Source organism: Chrysochloris asiatica, unplaced genomic scaffold (genome assembly GCF_000296735.1).
Source record: "Chrysochloris asiatica unplaced genomic scaffold, ChrAsi1.0 scaffold00012, whole genome shotgun sequence".
NCBI lineage: Eukaryota > Metazoa > Chordata > Mammalia > Afrosoricida > Chrysochloridae > Chrysochloris > Chrysochloris asiatica.
Window position 1 is genome coordinate 2911381 of NW_006408530.1, and position 10278 is coordinate 2921658.

Sequence of the window (10278 nt, forward strand, 5' to 3'; positions counted from 1 at the left end):
GTAGGGTGGAGGGTCAGAGAAAAAGAGGAAGACCCCCAACGAGATGGATCAGCCAGGTGGCTTCATTGATGTACTCAAGTGTGGCAGCGGTAGTGAGGTTGGCCCAGGATTGGACATTGTTTAGTTCTGCTGTGCATGGAGTCACTATTAGTGGTTCCGACTCGATGGCACCTGACAACAACAACAATTTTATTATCACTTGTATGGATTTTTTTTGTGTATGTGTTGATTTTGTTTCACTTCGTTTTGATGTATCTGGAAGTTTGTGTCTTCTCTTTCTCTTTAGAATGTCTTTCTTCCTTAGAATTATTTTAATTATTGTTGTTTTGTGGTTCTGATCTGTATGGACCATATTGTGTTATGTTTGTTGATGGGCATAATTTCCTTTCACAAGTGGATATAGCAGATATGGTGGTTAGGCTCATACATCTTCCCTTGCTAAATAGAATGAAGATGTGAAACAGATTATTTCCCTGATATTGTTTGAAAAGTTTTGGGTGGCCAGTGTCTCTTCACAGCCCCTGCGGTACTGTTGGTTTTCACTAGGTTCATTCTAGCAGTTAGTGTGTTCTCTGTAGATCAGAGCAGGACATCTCAGTATCTGCTGAGATGGAGTACTATCCAAGTAGAAGTTGTATGCCTACTTTGCATGCACAAATTGGCATCTATATCAAGTGGTTTCAGTGCAAGTATAGATGGCCTGCAGGAATTGTTTGATTGTGGGATTTGTGATGCGTAGCTGGGTGGGTATTGGGTGAGGACTCTAGTGCTGGAGCCAATACAACTGCTGGAGCCAACACTGCTGGGGCCAACTGCCACTTCTGAAAATTGGCTATACTCCATGACCCACATGCAGAGATTAAACCTGAGTAGGGCAATGGAAGATGAAAAATAAAAGAAAGACACAAGACACATTTGAAGTGTAGTATAGTTGGGACCAGATGGGATGCAACACTCTGATGGAGACACTGAGACACAGACCAAGGCAGCAAGTTGATTTTGTACACAGCTCAAAGGGAGGTGCTTGGGGGCAGGGAAAATAATAATATCTGGTGTTTTGATGCATGCAGTAAGCGTAATTTTATCAGAAGAATGTAGTTGCTACGGAAACAGAGATAGGTTGGCTAGATGTTGCACAGGCTGAGCCAAAGGACATAGCTAAATACAAGGAAAGACCTTGCAAGTTCCCTTTCCTGTGAGGCAGCCCTGCAAGTTCCTTTGGGGGGGATACTTTTACTTAGAAGCAGCCCAAGTTTCTGGACCATAACTGTTTAGTTGCAATCCTTTGGTTAAACTACCCCCAAGTCAGGGAACTTTGGCTCAGCTGTTCCCAACACACTAGGATCTCATGTGTATCTTTTTTAGCAGAGATGCAGATCATGTCTTTCAGAATGTGACTACTGTTGCTCCCAAAGTAATGTTTCAATCTGTACAGTTTCTGGGAGTGGATACAATAGACATTATCATTGGCTGCTATGTTGGGCACTGTCTATGCACACTTTTGATTTCCAGGTGGTCAAAGCCAAGGTGTATGGACAGTGGCATATCACCAGCTGATGAGGGCACTGAGTGACAGGGACAACAAAGGAATGTCTCCCAACTCTTGTCCAGTCTGGTAGCAGGAGAAAACACTGTTGATATCTGGGAGGTATGACAGTGTGGTTTTGGCTAGACCAGACATGAGCTTGTGGTTACAGGTCCAACAGCACAGAAGCACACACTATAGGGATGGGCAGAGACAGGCATATGCCTCATCTGGTCACAGTTTAAATGGCACAAGAGCATGTCCTGCAGATTGCCAAACTAGAGGAGAGAAGGACCTCACAACTAATTCCTAGGTAAGCACAGAAGAGAGGAGAGCATATTTCCATAGTCTCTCAGGTGAATGAATGCCTTTGTACACCCTCTCCTCACCCCAACACACAGCATGCAGTAAGAATTCAGGATTCAGCCTCGATCAAATATGTGGAGGGGCAGGGGACTGTCCAGAATCTGATTAGTTAGGAAATCTCTAGTTGTGACTCCAAAGATCATCCACACCGCCAGCACTACTCAACCCAATGGTCAAAGACAATGACTAGTGAGTAGTTTCTATTCTCTAGCACCCTTTAAGCTATAGCTGCCTGTATCCACAGGGGTCTAACTCACTTGCCTACACGATTCATCCTTAGATTTGGTTCATATTCTGCTCATCTTGCTTCACTCTGGTCTCATCTCCTATTAGAAATGCCATAAAACTGTCTTCCAATATACCTCACTCAAAACTACTGTTCCCTTTGTCTCAAGATGACCATGCTGCCACAGGCTAATTGGTAGAGTACCTACAATCCATAAGTCTTCACATTCACTGTTTCCTCCTTCCCGTCAGTGTTTGACCTGTTTCATTCTTCTATTTGCTGTTTTTATGGTGTGTGAATCCATATAATGGTTCTTGGAGAGGTTGGTGGAGACAGTATTTATTGTGAGGATTACAAGATTTTGGGGTACTAATATATTCTCTGCCTTCATCTGTATGATATTGAAGTGGATGCCTCCATATGAAACATTTATCAAGCCACCTATGAATTCTATATATATTCTTTAACAACAAGTAAAACTACACTGTTAGAACTAAAAAGACATAAATAGAGTCTGTAGTTATAAGAAAGCACAAAGAACTACATTGTAAAGTATAACACGTTGAAAAAAGTATGTTTTTCTAAAGATATGCATTTTCAATACTAAGTTAACAGGATACTTTAGTCAATGCAATTATTAGTGAAGGAAATGATGTTGAGATTTAAAGATTGACAGGAAAAAACAAACTGATTATATTCATAGATGATATGCTTTAATACATAAATGTCCAAAAAAGACCAATAAATTATTAAAATTCATGAGAATTTGAGCAATGTTTTAGATTTTAAAATCGATATACAAAAAATGCATCAATTCATAGGTCAGGAACAAGCAAAGCAGCTTGATAGCATAATTTTAAAAATTCAAATTAAAAAGATCTAAATCCCTATATCTAGAAATAAGAACATCAAATTAAATACAATTTAGCACTGCAGGGTGAACACTGGACTTCTAAATGTAAGGTCAGTGATTCAAACATACCAGGTACTCCTCACAAACTCTATACAGGGTCACTATGAGTTGTAAACAACTTGACGCCATTTCACAACAACAACAACAAATTTCTCTATCTAGAAATAAGAATATCAAATACTCTCCAACATCATAAAAGATATATTGATAAAACATCACTAATGACATAAAAAAGACCTAAATGAATTATTAGAAATACCATGTTACAGAATGAAAAACAAGTCAATCATTTTAGAGATAATAATCATCCTCAAATTAACTGATAAATTTATTCTAGTTGTATGCACATACAAACACACTAAACCTCACCACAAGTTTTCATTAAAGTTAACCAGCTAGCTAAAATGCATGCAAAAGAATGCAACTGCAGCCAAGACAATTTTGAAAAATTATCATAGGAATTTTCCATCAGATTTTAATATTTATTGACAAATTAAAACATTCAATTAACCTGAGAGTTGTGCTAGTTAAATACATATTTATTCAACAGAATAAAGAGATTAATAAAATTAAAAAAATTCATAAGATTGTGGCAGAAATAAACTTTAAATATATTGGACAGTAGTTCTTGGCAGAAGTTCTATGCATCAGCAAGAAAAGGATGCACTGTTCCTACAAATGTTGCTAGGAGAACTGGCTCTCCATATGGAAGATGATAAATTAGATGCTTATCTTAGACCATACCCCAAAATAAATTACAGATGTATTAAATACCTACATATAAAATGAAAAACGTTTGCAATAAAATATATGAAAGCATTTTTTTATATGCAGTGAGTTGTTTTGGTTTTTTTTAAAAAACATATCCCTATAAAGGTAAAATAAAATTCACAGGCATAGAAAGATGTTTGTAATGCATATAACTAACACAATTTGAGCAGCCACTGATTTTCTAGCAAACTCTAGCAATATGTACACAAGGAGAGCTTTAAAGGATGTTAGGAACAGCAGTGTTTAAAATAATGAAAATCAGTGAAATAGAAAGTTAATACATACACACACACACACATATAAGGATGAGTCCAAAGGTACTGCTGCAAAATCATATAAACCTTTTTTAAATAAAATTTTCGAAATACAAAGCTATTAATTCTGGACATATCCTCCATTAGGTCTAATCATTTCTAAAGGTAGTGTATCTATCTCTCTAACTGGATTAGGCATTGGAAAGCTAAAAATTAGTTCAGCAGTTCAAAACCACCAACTGCTTAGCAGGAGAAAGAGGAGAATGTCTGCTTCTGTAAACATTTATAGTCTCAGAAACCATGCATAAGTTTTTATGACAGTGAGTTAAGCTTCCCCAGAGAATTTAGTGCTTGCTGAGTTACAACACATCAAAATAACAGTTTTGGCATCTTGGTGGGGCATAAATTATGATCCTTTTAAATTTTCTTTGAGTTTGTGAAACAAAATGACTATTGAAAGGGAAAGAAGACCAGGGCTGTAGAGTGGATGGGCAATGGTTTCCCAATGAAATTCTCCTAGGAAAGCCCTTTCTACCCTTGAAATGTGAGCAGGTGCAGTGTTGTTATGGGGAAAATTACTTGGTTCAGATTTTCTGGCTTTTTTATCACCAACACAATTTTCAATTTTCTGAAAACTGTCTGTGTCATTCCTGTGTCCTTTAAGAGAATCTATCAAGATTATCCCTTTGTCATTGTTATTATTAAATACAGTAGAATTGATTAGGACTCATAGTGAACCTGTCTAGTGTTTCTAAGGAGTAGATAGTTGGTCGGAACCGCCAACCTTATAGTTAGCAGTCCAGTGCTTATCCAACAAAAATACACCAGAACTCAATTTAAAATCCCCAAAAACAGTCACCATATACTTCTGAGCTGTCCCTCTGCCTTGAATTAAATTGGTGTAACAGATCCTCTCTCCCGTATATCTATTAGTTTGAAGCAGAAGGTAGGGAAGGAATTCTGTGGAACATGGATTTCTGCAATTCCCTAGAGGTGCCAAGAAAGTTGCCACATTAGATGAGAGCCACACACGCAGGTTTCCATGTTACTTCCCACTGCCCATCTGTCAGTTTGTCTTACTGTGGTGTCTTGTGTTACTGTGATGCTAGAAGCTATGGTGTTTCAAATACCAGCAGGTTCATCCATAGTGTACAGGTTTCAATGGGGCTTCCAGACTAAGAAAAGAAAAAGAAGAATGAATAGGTGGTTCAATTCTTAGGTATTAGCCCCTGGAAACGTATGAAATTTTATCACATATAGTGCCAGAAGATGAGCCCCTCAGGTTGGAAGGCACTCAAACTACAACTGAGGAACACATGGAGAGATAGTTTGAAGTTTGAAATGGACAGATATTTTGAATCCGTCATATGTTTACTACGCCAGGAAAGACAGAAAGGAATGTCATCACATTTTTCATCAAAAAAACAAACAAAACATTTCATGATCTACCTTGGAATTCAATGCTGTCTGTAATAAGATAACATCTACACATCTACAAAGAAGACCAATTAAAGCAATTATTATTCAAATTTACACACCAACACCAAAACAAGTGATGAAGAAATTGAACAATTCTACCAACTTCTTCAAACTGAAACTGATCAAACATGAAATCAAAATACATAGGTAATTACTGCTGATTGGAATGTAAAAGTTGGAAACAAAGAGAAGGAATATGTAGTTGGAAAGCATGGCCTTGATGATAGAAATTATGTTGGATATCACATGATAGAACTTTGCAAGACCAACAATCTATACATTGCAAATTCCTTTTTCGACAACATAAATGGTAACTATACATGTGGACCTTGACAAATACGGGAACCAAACTGACTACATCTATAGAAATAGAAAATATAGAAGCTCAGGATCATCAGCTAAAACAAGGCCAGGATCCTACTGTAGAGCAGATCATCAATTTCCAATTTCAGATTGAAGCTGAAGAAAATTGAAACATTTCCATAAGATCCAAAATATGATCTTGAGTGTAATCCACCTGAACCACCACTGGACCAATAAATAACATTCTTATCAATGGAAAAAAGATTGAAGGTGTCAAGGACTTCATTCTTCTTTGATCAACTATCAACACTCACGGAAGCACCAGTCAAGAAATCAAACGATGTATTGCATTAGGCAAATCTGCTGCACAAGATCTTTTTAAAGTGTTGAAAACCAAAAATATCAGCTTGAGGACTAAGGTGCACCTGACCCAAGCCGTTGGTATTTCCAGTAACCTAATATGCATGCGAAAGCTGGACTGCGAATAAGGAAGACTGTAGAAGAATTGATGCCTTTGAGTTGTGGTGTTGGGGAATATTGAAAGTGCCATGAGCCGGCAAAAGAACCAATAGATCTGTTTTGGAAGAAGTGTAGCCAGAGTGCTCCTTAGAGGCCAAGATGGCCAAACTTCATCTCTCATACTTCGGACATATTGTCAGGAGAGACCAGTTATTGGAGAAGGATATCGTGTTTGGTAAGGTAGAGGGTCAGACAAAAAGAGGAAGACCCTCAACGAGATGGATTGGCCAAGTGGCAGCATCGATGGACTCAAGTGTGGCAACAGTAGTGAGGTTGGCCCAGGATCAGGCAGTGTTTTGTTCTGCTGTGCATAAGGTCATTATGGGTTGGTACTGACTCACTCGATGGCACCTAACAACAACAACAACATTTGACGCATTAAATATGAATGGGGAAAGACCAAAGAAATTGTAGAATAACATCAAGAACATCATACATAAAGAAAGCAAAAGGTTATTAAAAATATATGAAAGAAAAGGCAAAGGGGATGTCAGAAGATACTTTAAAACTTGCTTTGGAGTGTACAGTAGTTAATGTGACAGCAAGAAGTACAGTAGTTAATCTGACAACAGTACAGTAGTTAATCTAACAGCAAGAAGTAATGAAGTATAAGAGTTGAACATAAAATTTCAAAAGACAGCACAAGCAGACAAAGTAGAGGATTAAAATTAAATATGCAAAAAACCTGAAGTTAGAAAGCTTGAATTGAATGTGCTCAGCATTTATCAAACTGAAAGAACTGAATTAAAATCCAAGCCTCAAATTACAATCCTGAAAGATTCTTTAGGCAAATATTGAATGACACGGATGTATTAAAAGAAGATGGGAGAGTCACTATCCCAAAAAGAACAAGTTGGCATTCAACCACTACAGGAGGAAGTAAAGGATCAAGGAAGACAGCTAAACTGATCTGAAGGCATTATTTACGCAGCACTGAAGTACTCACTACGCTGTGCCAAGAAATTTGGAAGACAACTATGTGGACAACTGACTGGAAAAAAATCATATTTGTGCCCAATACAAAAAAAAAAAAAAAGTGACTCATTCTAGCATAAATTATTGAACAACATCATTAATATTACATTCAATTAAAATGTTCAGAAAAATAAATTTTTAAATGGTTGCAGCAATATACTAACCGGGAGCTGCCAGAAATTCAATATGGATTTAGAAGAGGATGTGGAATGAGGGGTATCATTGTTGAAGAAGATGGATTTTGGCTGAAAACACTAAATGCCAGAAAGATGTTTTCCTGTGTTTTATTGACTATGCTAGGTCATTCTACTGTGTGAATTAGATCATAATAAACTATGAATAACATTGTAAAGAATGAGGAATCCAGGATATTTAATTGTGCTCATGTGGTACCTCTGCATAGACCAAGTGGTAGTTGTGTAAACAGAGTAAGGGGATACAGCCTGTTTTAAAGTCAGCATAGGTATGCATCCAGATTATATCCTTTCCCCATATTTATTCCATCTGTATGCTGAGCAAGTAATCAGAGAAGCTGGACTATCTAAAGAAGGTGACATCAGGTTTGGAGGAAGGCTCATTAACAATCTTTGATATGCAGAAGACACAGGAAGAGGGCTTGAAGTACTTACTGTTGAAGATCAACAAATAAGGCCTTCGGTATGGATTGTACCTCAGTGTAAACAAACCATAAATCTTCAAAACTAGACCTGTTGTTAAATGTCATTGAGTCAGTTCTGACTCATAGCGACACTGTATAAGGATTTCTAAGGAGCATTAGGTGAGTTTGAACCACCAACCTTGTGCTACATCATTAAAGGGGAAACGAACTGTGGAAAGAAAAAGATTTCAATTCTACTTGGTTGAAACCAACTTTGCAGTCCACTGCGTTGACCAGCAGTGCCATACTAGGTAGAACTCCAAACAGGGATGTAGAAGATGGTGTTTGTTTATGAAGGAGTCCCTGGGAGGTGCAAATGGTTAACATGCTTGGCTATTAAACAAAAGGTTGGAAATTCAAATCCTCTTATAGAGGAACCTTGGAACAAAGTCCAGGCAATCTACTTTCAAATAATCAGCTATTAAAACCCTATGGAACCTGCTACTCTGACATAGGTGGGACTTCCATAAATTAAAATACCAAGGCTCTGACACTCTACTTGAGATTAATTTAAAAAATCGTATTTGAAACAAAAGAAGATAAATACTTTTAGCTTCAGAAGCCAGAAATATGTAGCTATGGCAGATGTATCCAAACTATAGAGAATAACACATTCAACAATGTCTGATTCAACATATAATTTATATGTTAGCATATGTAGAAACTCTGATAGTGTAGTGGTTATGAATCGGGCTGTGAACCTTAAGTTCAGCAGTTCAAAACTGCCACCTGTTCTGTGGAAGAAAGATGAGGCATTCTGCTCTTGTAAAGATTTACAGCCTCGGAAACCCTGTGCAGGGTCACTGTGAGTCAGAACCAACTCCACGGCACATAACAACAATGTATGTAGAAAAAATTCAACATAAAGATTATCTTAAATATGTATCTGACTTCTCAACATGATCAGAATGATTTATTTAATGCTTAAACCTTAAAAATATTTTTAATTTCTAATATGCGTAAGTGCCTTAATTTTAGTAAAATTCATAAAAGATTTTCAAAAGAAAAACAAATGCAAATTCTCTTAATTATATATTATGATATATTCTTGCCTGTAACAAAATCTCAGCACTTTTCACATGTTTTTACAGAGAATTTTTATAAACTTGATTTTAAATTTTGGTTTACTTGAAAACCAAACCAGTTGCTGTTGAGTCAACCCTTAAAATAGGTAGCAGAGTTAATATGGAGAATTCCAACAAGAGTTTTATTGATTCTCTGAAAACCTCAGTGTCCCACACTTAACCTTCCCATTATTAAAATAAAAGCAATACCAAAATATATTTATTCATATCCATTTACTTAGTCTTATCTGGAATTTAAGGAGCTCTGATAACATAGTGGTTATAATTTAGTCTGCTCACCTCAAGGTCAGCAGTTTGCAACTACCAGCAGTTCTGCAGGACAAAGATGAGGCTTTCTGCTCCTGTAAAGACTGACCACCTCAGAAAACTTATACAGGGGTGCTATGAGTCAGAACTGACTCCATAGCACTTAACCACCACCAACGCCTGGAATTTAGAGTAGATTAAGCTTGAACCTTGTAAAACAATGCATTGTGGAAAAAATTTTTAAATTAAATCTGTTTTGCTGTTTTTTATATGTTTAGTGGATTTCTAAAAAGCATTCAATTCTTGATTTAACAATTAGAGTAAAATATGTTAGAAAGTTGATTTTCATATAGCACAAATTGAAAAGGGAGTCTAAAATTAGAAAATATTACAGTATTAACAATAAGGATACTATTAATGAAATGCAAATACTTAAAAAATTTAAATAACAAAAATATGTATGCATTACCACCCCCAAAGCATCTATTAAACCAGTGATTGTTCATGATGCTATATTAGGCATTCACAATAATCACGTGTCTTCACTTACAATGACATCTGTTATATTGTGGGTTGTTAAATGACAGGAATTATGCTCTCTACTTTCAGAATGCTTCTAGAGTAAAGTACCATGGCCATAATCACAAATAAACAGCAAAAAAGGTTATACCTATTTCCAACAGCGTTTCAACTACCTTCCTTAATTTTATGAGTTGTTGTTAGGAATGACAAATTGAAGAGGAATGGCATTGCATTCATCATAAGAAAAGAAAAAACAAACAAACATATTTTAAGATCTGTCTTAAAGTACAACCTTATCTGTGATAGAATCATATAATCATATCCTTACGCCTATAAGGAAGACCACTTAATACCACTATTATTAAAATTTATACACCAACCACTAAAGCCAATGATGATTAAATTGAAGAATTCTTCTAAATTCCTCAGTCTAAAT